A 13,819-nucleotide genomic window follows, 5' to 3' on the forward strand; every position below is an offset into this window, starting at 1 on the left:
TAGGATTTAGAAACAACCTAGGGAGATACACATTTGGGTGTGTCTGTAAGGACATTTCCAGGAAGGATTAACTGGGTGAGGAAGAGAGGCCTCTTCTCCAAGTGGGCACCATTTTCTTCCTGGAGATTGGAGGAAGCAGTTTCTACTTGTTGCTGCTTCTTTCTTTCCTGAGCATGTGTGTTTATAGCTGCTACTTCCGTCTTCTACTGACATCAAAGTCCAGCTTCTTAGGCCTTCCAATGGGGATCAAGCACCAGCAGCTCTTGAGAGAGCTCCTGGCCTCCAGCACCAGCTTGGGAGTACTGAGGTACTCAGCTTTGTGAACTGAGCAGCTCTCAGCTGCTCTGCCCTTCCAACATGCAAATGACCACTGTTGTAATGCCTAGCCCCTATCTTGTAAGCCAATTTAATAAATCCTCTAATGGATTCTCCTGTAATGGTCCTGTTCCTCTAGAGAATCCTGCCTCATGCATATATCCAGAGGTGTTTTCTAAGCCAGTCAAGTGGACAATGAATATTAATCACCCATAGTGCTGTACTGGCAGAATTTCCTGTTCCATTAGGAAGGTTCACCTTTCTCTATTAATGTGTGAAACTGATTATGAGGTCCACCAATATTACATAGGAAAATCTACATGTAACATATTTTCAAAATTATTTTTATTGGCAACTTTCATGAATATTAACAGCCTACTATGATCATATTCACCTCCCTCAACCCTCCTTTTCCCCCTCTCAAATTCCCCCACCACTGAATGCCATTTCTTCCTTTCTCCCCATCCTCCACATTTACTGGGGTCCAGAAGAAACCCCAGAGGAAGCATCATCATGAATACTGCTCCCAATGCTAGCCTGACAACTGCCTCCAGGGAAATAACAAAAAACACGGAGGTGAACTGAAGCATATCAAAAGAGAAGCACAGAGGCTGAAGAGAACTTATCACTAAAAACAAACTGCTAACACAACCAAGGCTCTGAGATTGCTATAGAAAAGGGGGCAGAAAGATTGTAAGAGCCACAAGGTGGGTGAGATACCTTCCTCCCCAGCAACTAACAGAGGCTCTAACTACCCACAGTGAACACTAGAGACCATACTGGGGAGGGCCTCCAGGGAAATGGGGAACAGGGGTGAGGGGATACCAGACTATAACTTATGTAAAAGCATACTTATTTATGGGCTGGAGAAATGGCTTAGCAGTTAAGGTGCTTAGCGTTTTGATGCTCCAGGTGCCATGTAAGTCAGATGCACAAGGTGGCACATAGTCTGGAGTTCATTTGCAGTGGTTAGAGAACCTGGTGTGCCCATTCTCTCTCTGTTCCTTTCTCTAACGTTAATAAATAAATAAGAATAAAACATTAAAAAATATTTATATAAAATATTTTTGCAAGCCGGGCATGGTGGCGCATGCCTGTAATCCTAGCACTTGGGAGGCTGAGGTAAGAGAATTGCCATGAGTTCGAGGCAACCTTGAGACTACACAGTGCATTCCAGGTCAGCCTGGGCTAAAGTGAGACTCTACCTCAAAAAACAAACAACAACAAAAACAAACAAAACACGGGCTGGAGAGATGGCTTAGTGGTAAAGCGCTTGCCTGTGAAGCCTAAGGACCCCGGTTCAAGACTCGATTCCCCAGGACCCATGTTAGCCAGATGAACAAGGGGGTGCACGTGTCTGGAGTTCGTTCGCAGTGGCTGGAGGCCCTGGCATGCCCATTCTCTCTCTCTCTATCTGCCTTTCTCTCTCTGTCACTCTCAAATAAATAAATAAAAATAAATAAAAAACATTAAAACAAAACAAAACAAAACAAAAAACCACTGCCACATGTAAGGGAAGACAAGACTTGTTTTCAGAGTGGTTCTAGAGAGACACAGTTAAAGAAAAGTCCTTGCCTGAATAGTGGCTTCTGGTCCCATTCCTAGCAAATTGATGAGTCATTTCTTTTTTCTTGGGGAGGAACCTTCAAAGAGTTTATATGACTGGAATAATGCATAAACAATGGTGTGATCTTTTCCCCATTCTTGGAAAGGGAAATCAAATAGCATGTTGCAATTAGACCATGTTGCAAGAACTAATTCTGAATGCGAATGATAAACAGTGGTTATAAAACTACTAGTTCAGATCCAGGGAAAATATGGCTGCTGTTTTCAAAGCCAATACAATGTTGAGAAGAAGACCTGTGTTCAAATTTGTAGCTAGGAACAACTATTGTGTGTATGTAGGGTGTATGAAATAAACTTTGTCCTTTTCCACTCACAAAAGATGTCAGCTTGTTTATATAGATCACCATACCTTTTTCTAGAAATTAGCCGACGGAAAGAAACATCTTTTCTCATCCATCTTTTTGTGCCTCATTAGTGACATTAGCAGGAGCTGCATGCAAGAAATCAGTATAAACATTAAAGTATATGTATTTTGTTTAATCTGCACAACATTTTCTGTCTACATTGTGCCATGGCTTTTGTATGAAATTTTGTGACCTGAGAATTGCAAGTTACTATGGATTTAATAGTTACAATTTTTATAATTTTATAATTTTTAGCTTCTCTGCCTTCAGCTGCAGATTGTAAATTTTTGTAAACACAAAATTGTTTTCTGTTCTTGACACTTAAATGGCATTTATACCTGTGGTGGTTTGAATAGATGGCTCCCAATATATTCAGTTCTTTTTTTTTTATTGCTTGTAGTTTGCATCTGCAGGCACCTGGCTGGAGGCGGTGTCACTGAGCGGATCTTAAGGTGTGGTGGTGGCTTTCAGATTTCAATCTAAAGAGATACAAAGTGTGCCTAGCTGGAGTTCCTGAAGTGTGCTGTGCTATGTGGCTTTTGGCTTTTTGGCTGGTGCTTCTTTCTGTCTGCTTGGGCCTGTGAAGGCAGGCCAGCTTCTTCTGCCATTATGGAACTTCCCCTGGATCAGTAGGCTTCAATAAATCCTTTCCTCCATAACTGTGCCTGGTCTGGAAGTTCATCTCAGTGAACCTGAAGCTGTCTGCTACAAAACCTTAGTCATTGTCATAATTTTTTAAGTTTTTTTTATAAAAGAGAGAGGAGGGGGAGGGAGGGAGGGAGGGAGAAAATGGGCATGCCAGGGCCTCCAGCCACTGCAAAGGAGCTCCAGACACATGTACCCCCTTGAGCATCTGGCTTACTTGGGTCCTGGGGAATCAATCCAAGGTCCTCTGGCTTTGCAGGCAAATGCCTTAACCGCTAAGCCATCTCTTTAGCCCCAATGTCATAATTTTATGTTGGGTGACCTTTGCATCTATGGCTGACAAGCAATCCTGGAAAGTATTTTTCTTTATGCAATGCAAATTGCATTAGCTCAAGACACAATGTTAGTTCTTCTCTTTCTATTTCCTGCCAGCCTTATCTGCGTAATGCTGCCTATACATCCATCCATCTATCCTGGATGAGTTGTGCGATCCTGTGAATGTTTGCTTTTTAGAAAATACTTTTGTGTGCCAGCTCCTCTTTCCAATATGGAATTAATGCCGAAACCACATCAAGGTAGTTGGAAGTTGAAAACCATCAGCTTCCCGTTTAGATAAAATGGCATGGTTCTGATCCCTAACCGGGACCCTAACAGTTTGAGTGGGCAAGATCGCTTGCACTGTAATTGTACTGTGATTAGTAATTGGATGTACTTGAAGCATAAACCTCTTTTTGTTTTCCTGTTGTGTGTAGATAAAAGCCATTACCATAGGCAAGTATTTGTATTTGTATACACAGACCCTGGGGGCTTTTGACAGTGGAAACACAGGCTGGGCCTGAGCATCTTGTTGACTCAGTTAAACAGACAGACCACATGAGGCTTCACCCCTCCGCAGGTCTGAATTTGGCAACTTGAGCTGATGAACTTTAACATGCAGATGAGTAAATAACAAAAAGACATTTACTCCGACCTTAAAATTTCTTTGTCACACAAATTTAATAAAAGCAAAATCAAAATAAGTATTTTATTACCTCATCAGTACTAATGAACAAAGTAAGGTGGCCATGGACTTGGAACTTAGCTTGTAAGTCTCATTTAGGGTCATCATAGCTACAAGCCTTTAGCAGACAAATTCCTCTTTGAAGTCCATGTATATATCTATGTATATATCTATGTGTGTATGTATATGTGTGTGTATACACACACACACACACACAGAGAGAGAGAGAGAGAGAGAGAGAGAGAGGGAGAGAGAGAGAGAAAGAATTGGCACAGCAGAACCTCTAGCTATTGCAAACAAACTCCACATGCATGTGGCACCTTGGCAATCTGGATTTATATAGGTACTGAGGCATCAAACCTAGGCCATTTGGCTTTACTGGCAAACACCTTAACCGCTAAGCCACGTCTTCAGCCCAGGAGAGTATTTTTTGACGTGTGCCTTTGTGAGCTTAAGTGTAGGCCAAGTAGCGAGCTGTATAGCTGAAAAGTAGAGTGAGATATAAATCTTCCTAAGTGTTTGCCTTCAATTTATCAATTTGAGTTTTCTGGAAGCCATTGGACTGTTCCAAACGTGCACATTCTACCAGTCCAAAGTCTGAGGAGCTAAAGGAAATCCTCATTTTTTTCTCCTCGTATTGACCCAGTGAGTCAAACTCTCTCATTACGTGCTTGCTAATTAAGAGAGAAGGGCCGAGTTTGAGGTTCTTCAAGGCCATCACAAGGATGAGGGAATGACTACACTAGTGTCCATAGAGTGGTTGAGATGAAATGGAAATAAGAGAAGGGTGTTGAAACAAGGTGTTCTGAGGACCTGTGGCTCATGGACTATTTGTGCAGTGAGAATGAGAGCAGACAGTTGTTGGATGTTTCCTAATCACACTTGTGTGAATGTGTGCACATGTACACCCCCCCCACACATGCACTATCAGTGGATGTATGGATATCATGATGGGTGTCATGAGCACATCATCTTTTTTTTTTTTTTTTCCCCTGAGGTAGGGTCTCATTCTAGCCCAGGCTGACCTGGAATTCACTATGTGTTCTCAGGGTGGCCTCGAACTCACGGTGATCCTCCTTCCTTTGCCTCCCGAGTGCTGGGATTAAAGGCGCGTGCCACCACTTCCGGCTGATCACATCATCTTTTGTCGAGATTATTTTTGCAGCTGTCTGTGCAAGTTTCAAAGCTAAGGGCAGTCCTATTCCTCAGACCCTCAAATATGAGAAGAATCAAAAGTTCTTTGTGGTTATTACGTTCTGGATTTCACCTCATTTCAATTGACTCTAATTGATCCCATGGATAAAATACATTTGGTGGCATTATTTCTTGTTAAAAATATATTTTAAAAATATGTACTTTTTATTTTAAAATTATTATTATTATTATTATTATTTTCAAGGTAGGGTCTTACTCTGGTCCAGGCTGACCTGGAATTCACTATGTAGTCTCAGGGTGACCTCGAACTCCGGGGGTCCTCCTACCTCTGCCTCCTGAGTGCTGGAATTAAAGGCTTGCACTACCATGCCCGGCTTTTTGTTTGTTTGTTTGTTTGTTTATTTATTTGAGAGCAACAGACAGAGAAAGAGGGGGAGAGAGAGAGAGAGAGAGAGAGAGAGAGAGAGAGAGAATGGGCACGCCAGGGCCTCCAGCCACTGCAAACGATCTCTAGATGCATGCGCCCCCTTGTGCATCTGGCTAACGTGGGTCCTGGGGGATTGAGCCTCGAACTGGGGTCCTTAGGCTTCACAGGCAAGCACTTTACTGCTAAGCCATCTCTCCAGTCCCCCCTTTTTGTTTGAGGTAGGGTCTCACTCTAGCTCAGGCTGACCTGGAATTCACTATGTAGTCTCAGGTGGCCTTGAACTCAGAGTGATCCTCCTACCTCTGCCTCCCGAGTTCCACCACGCCCAGCTCAAAATTTTATTTTTAAACATATTTTATTTACTAATTTATGATAGATAGATAGATAGATAGAGAGGCAGAGAGAATAGGTGTGCCAGGCCTTCCAGCCACTGCAAACAAACTCCAGATGCATGCACTCTCTTGTGCATCTGGCTTTACATGGGTACTGAGGAATCAAATTTTGGTCCTTGGGCTTTGCTGGCAAGTGCATTAACTGCTAAGCCATGTCTTCAGGCCCTAGTGTTCCTTCTTTTGTTTTTGTTTTCAGGGTAGGGTCTCATTCTAGCTCAGGCTGACCTGGAATTCACTATGTAGTCTCAGAGGCCTCAAACTCATGGTGATCCTCCTACCTCTGCCTCCCAAGTGCTGGGATTAAAGGCGTGCACCACCACTCCAGGCTTAGTGTTCCTTTTTTAAAAAAATATTTATTTATTTGCAGACAGACAGATAGATAAAGATAGAGAGAGAGAGAAAGGGAGAGAGAGTAAAGGGAGAGGAGTGGGAGAGACAGAGAGAATGGGCATTCCAGAACCTCTAGCTGCTGCAAATGGACTCCACAGGCATGAGCCACTTTGTGCATCTGGCTATACATGGGTACTGGGAAATCAAACTCCCGTCATTAGGCTGGGTATTTAAGCACCTTAATTGCCGAGCCATCTCTTCAGCCCCTTGGTGGTGTTCTTAATTCCCTCATATGTTCACCAAATTACAGGTTTCCCACTTCTGCCATGTTGGTCAAACGTCACTCTGGTTTGGAGTTTCTCACCAGAACGAATTTTGTTTTGGATATTTACCCACTTGCCTAGATCCTCATACTTGCATACTAATTCCTTCATGCATTTAGCCCTGCCTTGATGACATCCATTAGACTTAGGACATTAGCTGCCTGCTGCCCTAACAAACAGACTTCACTCTCCCATTTGAACCTTTTGTCCTCTTGTTTTTTTCTCCCTACTTCACCATGTCAGAAATATTTTCTATCTGATGATAATATCCAAAATTTCATAAACTTTCAAAGAGAAAGTGTTTTGGAAGATTTTGGAGTGTCTAAGTGCAAAAAAAGAGTTAATAATGTGCCCGGCATGGTGCATGCCTTTAATCCCAGCACTCGGGAAGTAGAGGTAGGAGGATTGCCGTGAGTTCAAGGCCACCCTGAGACTTCATACTAAATTCCAGGTCAGCCTGGGCTAGAGTGAGACCCTACCTTGAAACCCGCCCCCCGCAAAAAAAGAATTAATAATGTTAGCGTGCTTTTATAACCTAGTTACACATGCCTTTATTTTTGCATGTGTATGTATATGCTATGCATGTATGCACATGTGTGTACGTGTGTTGAAAGGCCCAAGAATTCAGAAGCTCAGAAATACTATCACGCTCCAAAGGGAGCTTAAGCGGGCCCCCTGCATATCTCAAACTCCAGGCTTTACTCTCTGTTAGAAGCAAGTAAAGAATCCCTCTTCTCATTATATCAGAGCCCACTCCTAATATAAAACTAGGTAAAAAGGGCATGAGATAGCCCTCAAGGATGGGAAATGAGTAATAAAGTAAACCACTTATTTAGTTTCTGTAAATAGCCTGCACCATAAGCCTTAATAGCCCACACTGTAAGCCTTAGTAGCCTTAATAGCCCACACTGTAAGCCTTAGTAACTTGCACCATAAGCTGTAGCAGCCTGCCTCAGACCACCAAGGTCATAGGAGGCTGATACCATACTCTGTTACCCCCACCTAAGGAATTGCGCAAGTGCTGACCTCCAAGGTCACAGGAGACTGGTACCACACTCTGCTACTCCCACCTAAGGACCTGCGCAAACGCTGACCACCAAGGTCATAAGAGAGTGATTGGTCCATGAGGGGCTTGAGCAAAGTAAACTAATTGGCTTAGAAACTGCGGGATGGCACAAACTGACTGGCTAACACCCTGCAGGGGCTCCTGATATTAAATAATGATTGGTCTAATACACAGGCTTTGTTAGAAACCCTATAAAAACTGCCCTGTTCCTGCATTCGGGGCTCTGCAGTCCTCTACCCCTGTGAGGTGTACGACTGTGGGCCCCAGCGAGCTTGGAATAAAATCCTCTTGCAGTTTGCATCAAGACTGCTTCTCGTGAGTGATTTGGGGTGTCGCCTTATCCGGGCAGGGCAGAGCGTGGGGGACCCCCTGCGGGGGTTTTTTCCTACAGTGTACACATGAGGCCAGAAATCACCATCAGTAGTCTTCCTCAATCATATTCCACCTTCTTCTTTGAGACAGGGTGTGTAACTGATGCTGGAGCTCATGGATTTGGCTACATGAACTAGCTAGCAAGCCGTCAGGATCCTCGTGTCTCTTCCTTGCCAACACTGGACTACAGGCGTGTACCACCTCCCCTAGCCTTTTTGTATGTGGATGCTGGGAATCTGAACTCATGTCCTTATGTAGTGGCCCCCACATATAAGCTCACGTGTTTTAGTAGTTTGTCCACAGAAGTACCACTCTTCTGGAAGTTTGTGAAACATTTAGGAGGGACAGCCTTGCTGGAGGAAGTGTGTACTGGTTGTGGGTCTGGCGGTTTTTCTTTCCTTCAATTGTTCAGTTGGGTCAGGTACTTCATCCCCCAACAACCAAGCCATCTCCTAAGCTCCTATTTTTTTTTTTAAATTTTAATTTATTTATTTGCAAGCAGACAGCAAAAGAGATAGAGAGAAGAGAGACTGGGCGCCCCCTTGTGCATCTGGCAAACCTATGTCCTGGGGCAACGAGCCTTGAACCGGGGTCCTTAGGTTTCACAGTCAAGTGCCTTAACCGCTAAGCCATCTCTCTAGCCCCAAGCTCCTATTTTTAAAACACCTAATAGCTAGTCTTAGGAGCACTAATTCATGTTCTAATTTCATGATTAGGAATGTCACACAGTATCACTTTCTTCTCTTAGATATATTAAAATGTTCTTAAGCAATTGTTGTCACAAACTTGCCAAAATCAGGCACATTTTTAATTTAAGTTAGTCATGTAAGAATTATGCTGGTTTTAATTACATCAAAATTTAGATTGTAAGCTTTGTTTAAGTTGATATTCAGAAATGTGCAGAGCTGAGACAAAAGGAGGAAAGTCTTAATTGCGATTTTTTAAATTATGTTCTTGTGTTTGTTGTGTGTGATGTAGGCCCATGTGCAGATTGTGAGCACCTTGTGCATGTGTGGAGGCATTGCCTACCCCAATATTTCCTTAAGACATTGTCTCTTCTCTGAACTCAGAGCTACCATTTTTGCAAGCCCCGGTGATTCTCTTGTCTCTGCTCCCTACGGGACTTACAGATATGTCTGACAATGCCCACTTGTTTATGTGGGCGATGAATCAAGCTCAGGTGGTCTCAGGCCCTCTGAGATCCTCATTCTTGTGAGGAAAGTGTTCTTACCCACTGTTGTGGTTTGACTTAGGTGTCCCCATAAACTTAATGTGTTCTGAATGGTAGGTCCCCAGCTGGTGCCAGTTTGGGAAATGGATCATCATGGAGGTGATGTATTGTTGGGGGCAAACTTATGGGTGTTATAGCCAGCTTCTTCTTGCCAGTGTTTGGTATACATTTCTACTATTGTTGTTGACCTGATTTTGGCTGGGAGATGATGTCCACCCTCTGCTCATGCCATCATTTTCCCCTGCCATCACAAAGCTTCCCCTTAAGTCTGCAAGCCAAAATAAGCCCTTTCCTCCCATAAACTGCGTTTGATGGGATACATTCTGCCAGCAATGCAAAGGTGGCTGCAGCAGTAAAGTTGGTACCAAAGGAGTGTTACTATTGCTGCTGGAAACCTGACTGTGTGGTTTGGCCTCTTGGAACTGATTTGCTGGAGTAATGTGGAAGGATTTGTAACCTTGGCCTAAGAGACACCTTGCAGTGCTGTAAGTGCAGCTTGATGGGCTATTCTGGTCAGAGTTGAAAGACCTCAATGTAGTAAGAACTATGGACTGCCTGTGCAGGTGAGAAAGAACTTTGTCAAGTCCGGTCTAGAAGCAGATTGTGTGAGAGGCTTGCTCTTATTCTCCTGTCCTGGGAAGTTGTGCAGGGTTACATTGTGTAGAAATGGGCTGGGGTGAGCAGATAGATATGGCACAGGAAATATTTGGGTTGAAAGTGCTGTCCATTCGGCTGCAATTGTTTGAGAGATTACAACCTTTGAGACTGGACCAGCTGACCTGTGTTGGGACAACAGGAAGGATGCAGACTCTTTTGAAGGGGCTTGAATGCTGAAGGAGTGTCCTGTTTTTCGAAGTCTACTTTATTGCCCTGTGGATTAACAAATTGGTAGCCCACCTGGTATTATGGAGTATAACAAATGCCAGAAAGAGAAGGTCATTGAATTTGCAACATGGTTTTGCTTTTTAGAAATGACCATGGGCAGAGTGAAGCAGGTTTATTTGGATTATCTGCATGGAGACCCAGCAGAGCCATGAGGATGGACTGTGGGTTGCAGTGGAGACACAGTGGAGATGCCAAGACTATGGGATGGCTGCCTAAGAGAGCTGCTGGCACCGGATGAAGATTTTCAGGAGTGTCCTAGATGAAAGACAGAATTGGGACCCCAGAGACTCATCACTGGCTAGAGTTGTCAGACTTGGAGCTACAGAGTTTGATGTTTTCCCTGTTTTTTTTTTTTTCTGTTTATTTATTTGAGATCGACAGACAGAGAGAGGAAAGGGGAGAGAGAGAGAGAGAGAGAGAGGGAGAGAGGGAGGGAGAGAGGGAGGGAGAGAGAGAGAGAGAGAGAGAGAATGGGTGCGCCAGGGCCTCCAGCCACTGCAAATTTGAATTCCAGACGCGTGCGCCCCTTGTGCATCTGGCTAATGTGGGTACTGGGGTATCGAGCTTTGAACCAGGGTCCTTAGGCTTCACAGGCAAGCATTTAACCACTAAGCAATCTCTCCAGCCCTTGTTTTAAATCTCATATTAGTTGAATATTTCTTTGCTATACCCAATGCTATCTTTTGCAGTGTGGATGTTTATTCTGTGCCATTCTATGCTTTGTCTTTTGGCATTATGGCTCAGTTAAAAGACCTTGGACAATGGGGATGATTGAACAGCATTGATATTGATAAAATCTATGGGGTCTTTTAAAGTGGGACTGAACGCATTGAATTTTACGTCATGTATTGTTTTCATTTTATGAGGGCCAGGAGGGGAAGAGGTGTTTTAATTCAGGTGTCCCCATAACTATATGCATTCTGAATGCTAGGTGTCCAGCTGGTGGCAGTCTTGGAAATGGAGCCTCCTGGAAGTGATTTATTGTTGGCTTATGGGTGTTATACCCAGCTTCCTCTTGCCAGTCCTTGGCACAGTCTCCTGTTGCTGTTGTCCACCTGATGTTGGCCAGGAGGTGATGTCTACCCTCTGCTAAAGCCATCATTTTCCCCTGCGATCTCAGAACTTCCCCTCGAGTCTTTAAACCAAAAGAAACCCCTTCCACCCATATGGGTATTTTCTGCCAGCTATGAGAAGCTGACTGCAACAACACCTGAACCATCTCCCAAGTCCCTGATGAGTCGTTTTATTAGTTGGTCTGTTTTATAGACCTTTCTTATCTGTAAATTATCCATATTTAGTTTTATAATCATTCTTAACTATAAATAATACTTCTTGGTGCTGCTAAAATCAACAAGGTACTTTTTAGTCCATAGTCAGGTCTAAAATATTACATAAATGTTTCCTTTTACCAGATTAATAACTTGTCAGTAATTGCCAAAAATGCATTGTTGAGGTGTAAATACATAAACTCCAAGGAGAAGGAAGGGCTACTTTTACCTTTCAATGCTGCATATTTGATTCTTCAGAGTCTTTGTAGACATGGGGGTTATCAAGCAGGGAAGACAGTGAGGAAATTCAGATTCCAGAAGCATACTTGTATGCTTGTGATCTCGGAATAAATGCAACGTAAACTAGGCATGTTGATGAGAGGCGGTAAAGTGAAGAGTAACGGGACACAGTTTAAGATGACACATTTGAGGTCATTACTCTAGCACAGGTGTGCCGGGCTCAACAATTCACTATCGAGACGGTTAAGCATGTGCTCTCCTCCAGGTACAAGGGCTAGTTGCATAATAAGACTTAGGGGATAAAAGCTGGCTGTGGAGGCGCACGCCTTTAATCCCAGCACTCAGGAGGCAGAGGTAGGAGGATCTCCCTGAGTTCGAGGCCACCCTGAGACTACATAGTGAATTCCACGTCGGCCTGAGCTAGAGTGAAACCCTACCTCAAGAAAACAAAACAAAACAACAAACAAACAAACAAACAAACAAAAAACAAAAAAAGGAATGAGGGTATGTATCATTTATGTTATGATGATAAAATACCATTTTCCTGTTCAGTGCTGAGGCACATATGGGATAACTTTGTCCAAATTTTAATACGTAGAGGAACTTAATCTGGCAACATATACTAGTGATGTTATTAGGATTATGCTGACAGTTTTAGGAATTATAAACACAGTATGGTTCACTATGGAAAACAGAGCACTATTTTGAAATTTCCAGAGATTTCTCGAAAGGCAGGCATTGAGGCATCACATACATTTAAAAATTGATCTTGTCATAAATGATATAATAGGAAAACATATTAGGATTTATGGTGGTCAATAATGTTATTCATTGTCTACCTCTAAATTTGACATAATCCAGCGAAGAATTTCTCCTGCTTGTTAAATGTAATTCAATTTCCAAAGAAACATTTCCCCTGTTAAAACAATGTATGGAGATAGCTGAGACCATAGCCACTATGAGTGAAATTTTTCATTTCCTTTGGTCTAAATTTTCTTATCTAAAATGATGGTGACTTTCTATTCACAATTACCTCATTGGGTTCTTATGAGAATTTAATGAGTTAATATACATGAAGTCCTTAGAGAAATATCTGGTACATAGGGAATATTTATTATTACCATTTACTATTAAAGGTTTAGGATCATTTTAGTTAGTGCATGTGCTGAGATATGAGGCAAATTAAAATTATAATTATATGGATGAATCATGATTTTCTTATAGTATTAAAAAGAAGACCAAATTTAAATTTCATATTGAAGCAAAAGTTAGTGCAATTAACTCTTCTGACATGGTATTTCAAAACCCCACATACATCTACGTAGTTTTGTTATTTTGTTTCCATGAACTGACTTGATCATAAGTTATTGAACTTACATAATTAACTTTTATTACTAACATCTATAAATTAAGGTTTCATGTGATTGTCTTTTGAAAGGTCAATCTGTTGATGAAGTCAAAAGATTTAAGATGTACTGATCTAAAGAAAATAATGTCTCTTAGTTTAACCACAATGATTTTACATAGAGTTTCAGTTATATAATTGCTCCATGAAAGATGCAGAGTAGAAAATACTGTTCCTATTTTACAGACAAGAAAAGGAAAGGCCAATGTCTTACGCAAAGTCACAAGACTGTTATAACCCAAAGCCAGCGTTCTAGTCTAGTTATTGGTTCTTCATTCAGTGAGTTTTCAGTGGACTTGAAGCCAACAACTCCCCTGAGTGTTCCTGTTCTGAAGCTAGGGGCCTTTGCCCTAGGTGATGCTGATGGCAAAGGTGTACTGTCAAGGCCACCTTACAGGAGTAGGGTTCTTGGTACACCTTGGCTTCCAATTTCTGTGAAGTGTACTTAATGAACTCGATTGTGAGTCCAGGAAGAGAAATTCATTAGGCCTTTTGCTGTTTAATGAGGTTGCACATTATTTATCACCAGTAGAGAGCACTACAAGATTAGAATTCATAGAAGGTTTTGCATGAAGAAAGGATTGTCTGGATCATGGTGTACTACAAAGGCAGAGCGGAAATGCTTGATGTTAAGCAGGCTTGATCAGCCCTTGTAATAATAGATCATTTTCATCAGTTCAATCTTTTTGGAGAAGTCACTCAAAGCTCACATTGAAATGAAATAGCAATGTTAAAGAGAAGGAGACATCCTTGCTTACTGAAGTTAAGCTGAAGTGGTGCAATTCTGAATTCAAA

The sequence above is a fragment of the Jaculus jaculus genome, chromosome X, assembly GCF_020740685.1.
Source record: "Jaculus jaculus isolate mJacJac1 chromosome X, mJacJac1.mat.Y.cur, whole genome shotgun sequence".
In the NCBI taxonomy this organism is placed as follows: domain Eukaryota; kingdom Metazoa; phylum Chordata; class Mammalia; order Rodentia; family Dipodidae; genus Jaculus; species Jaculus jaculus.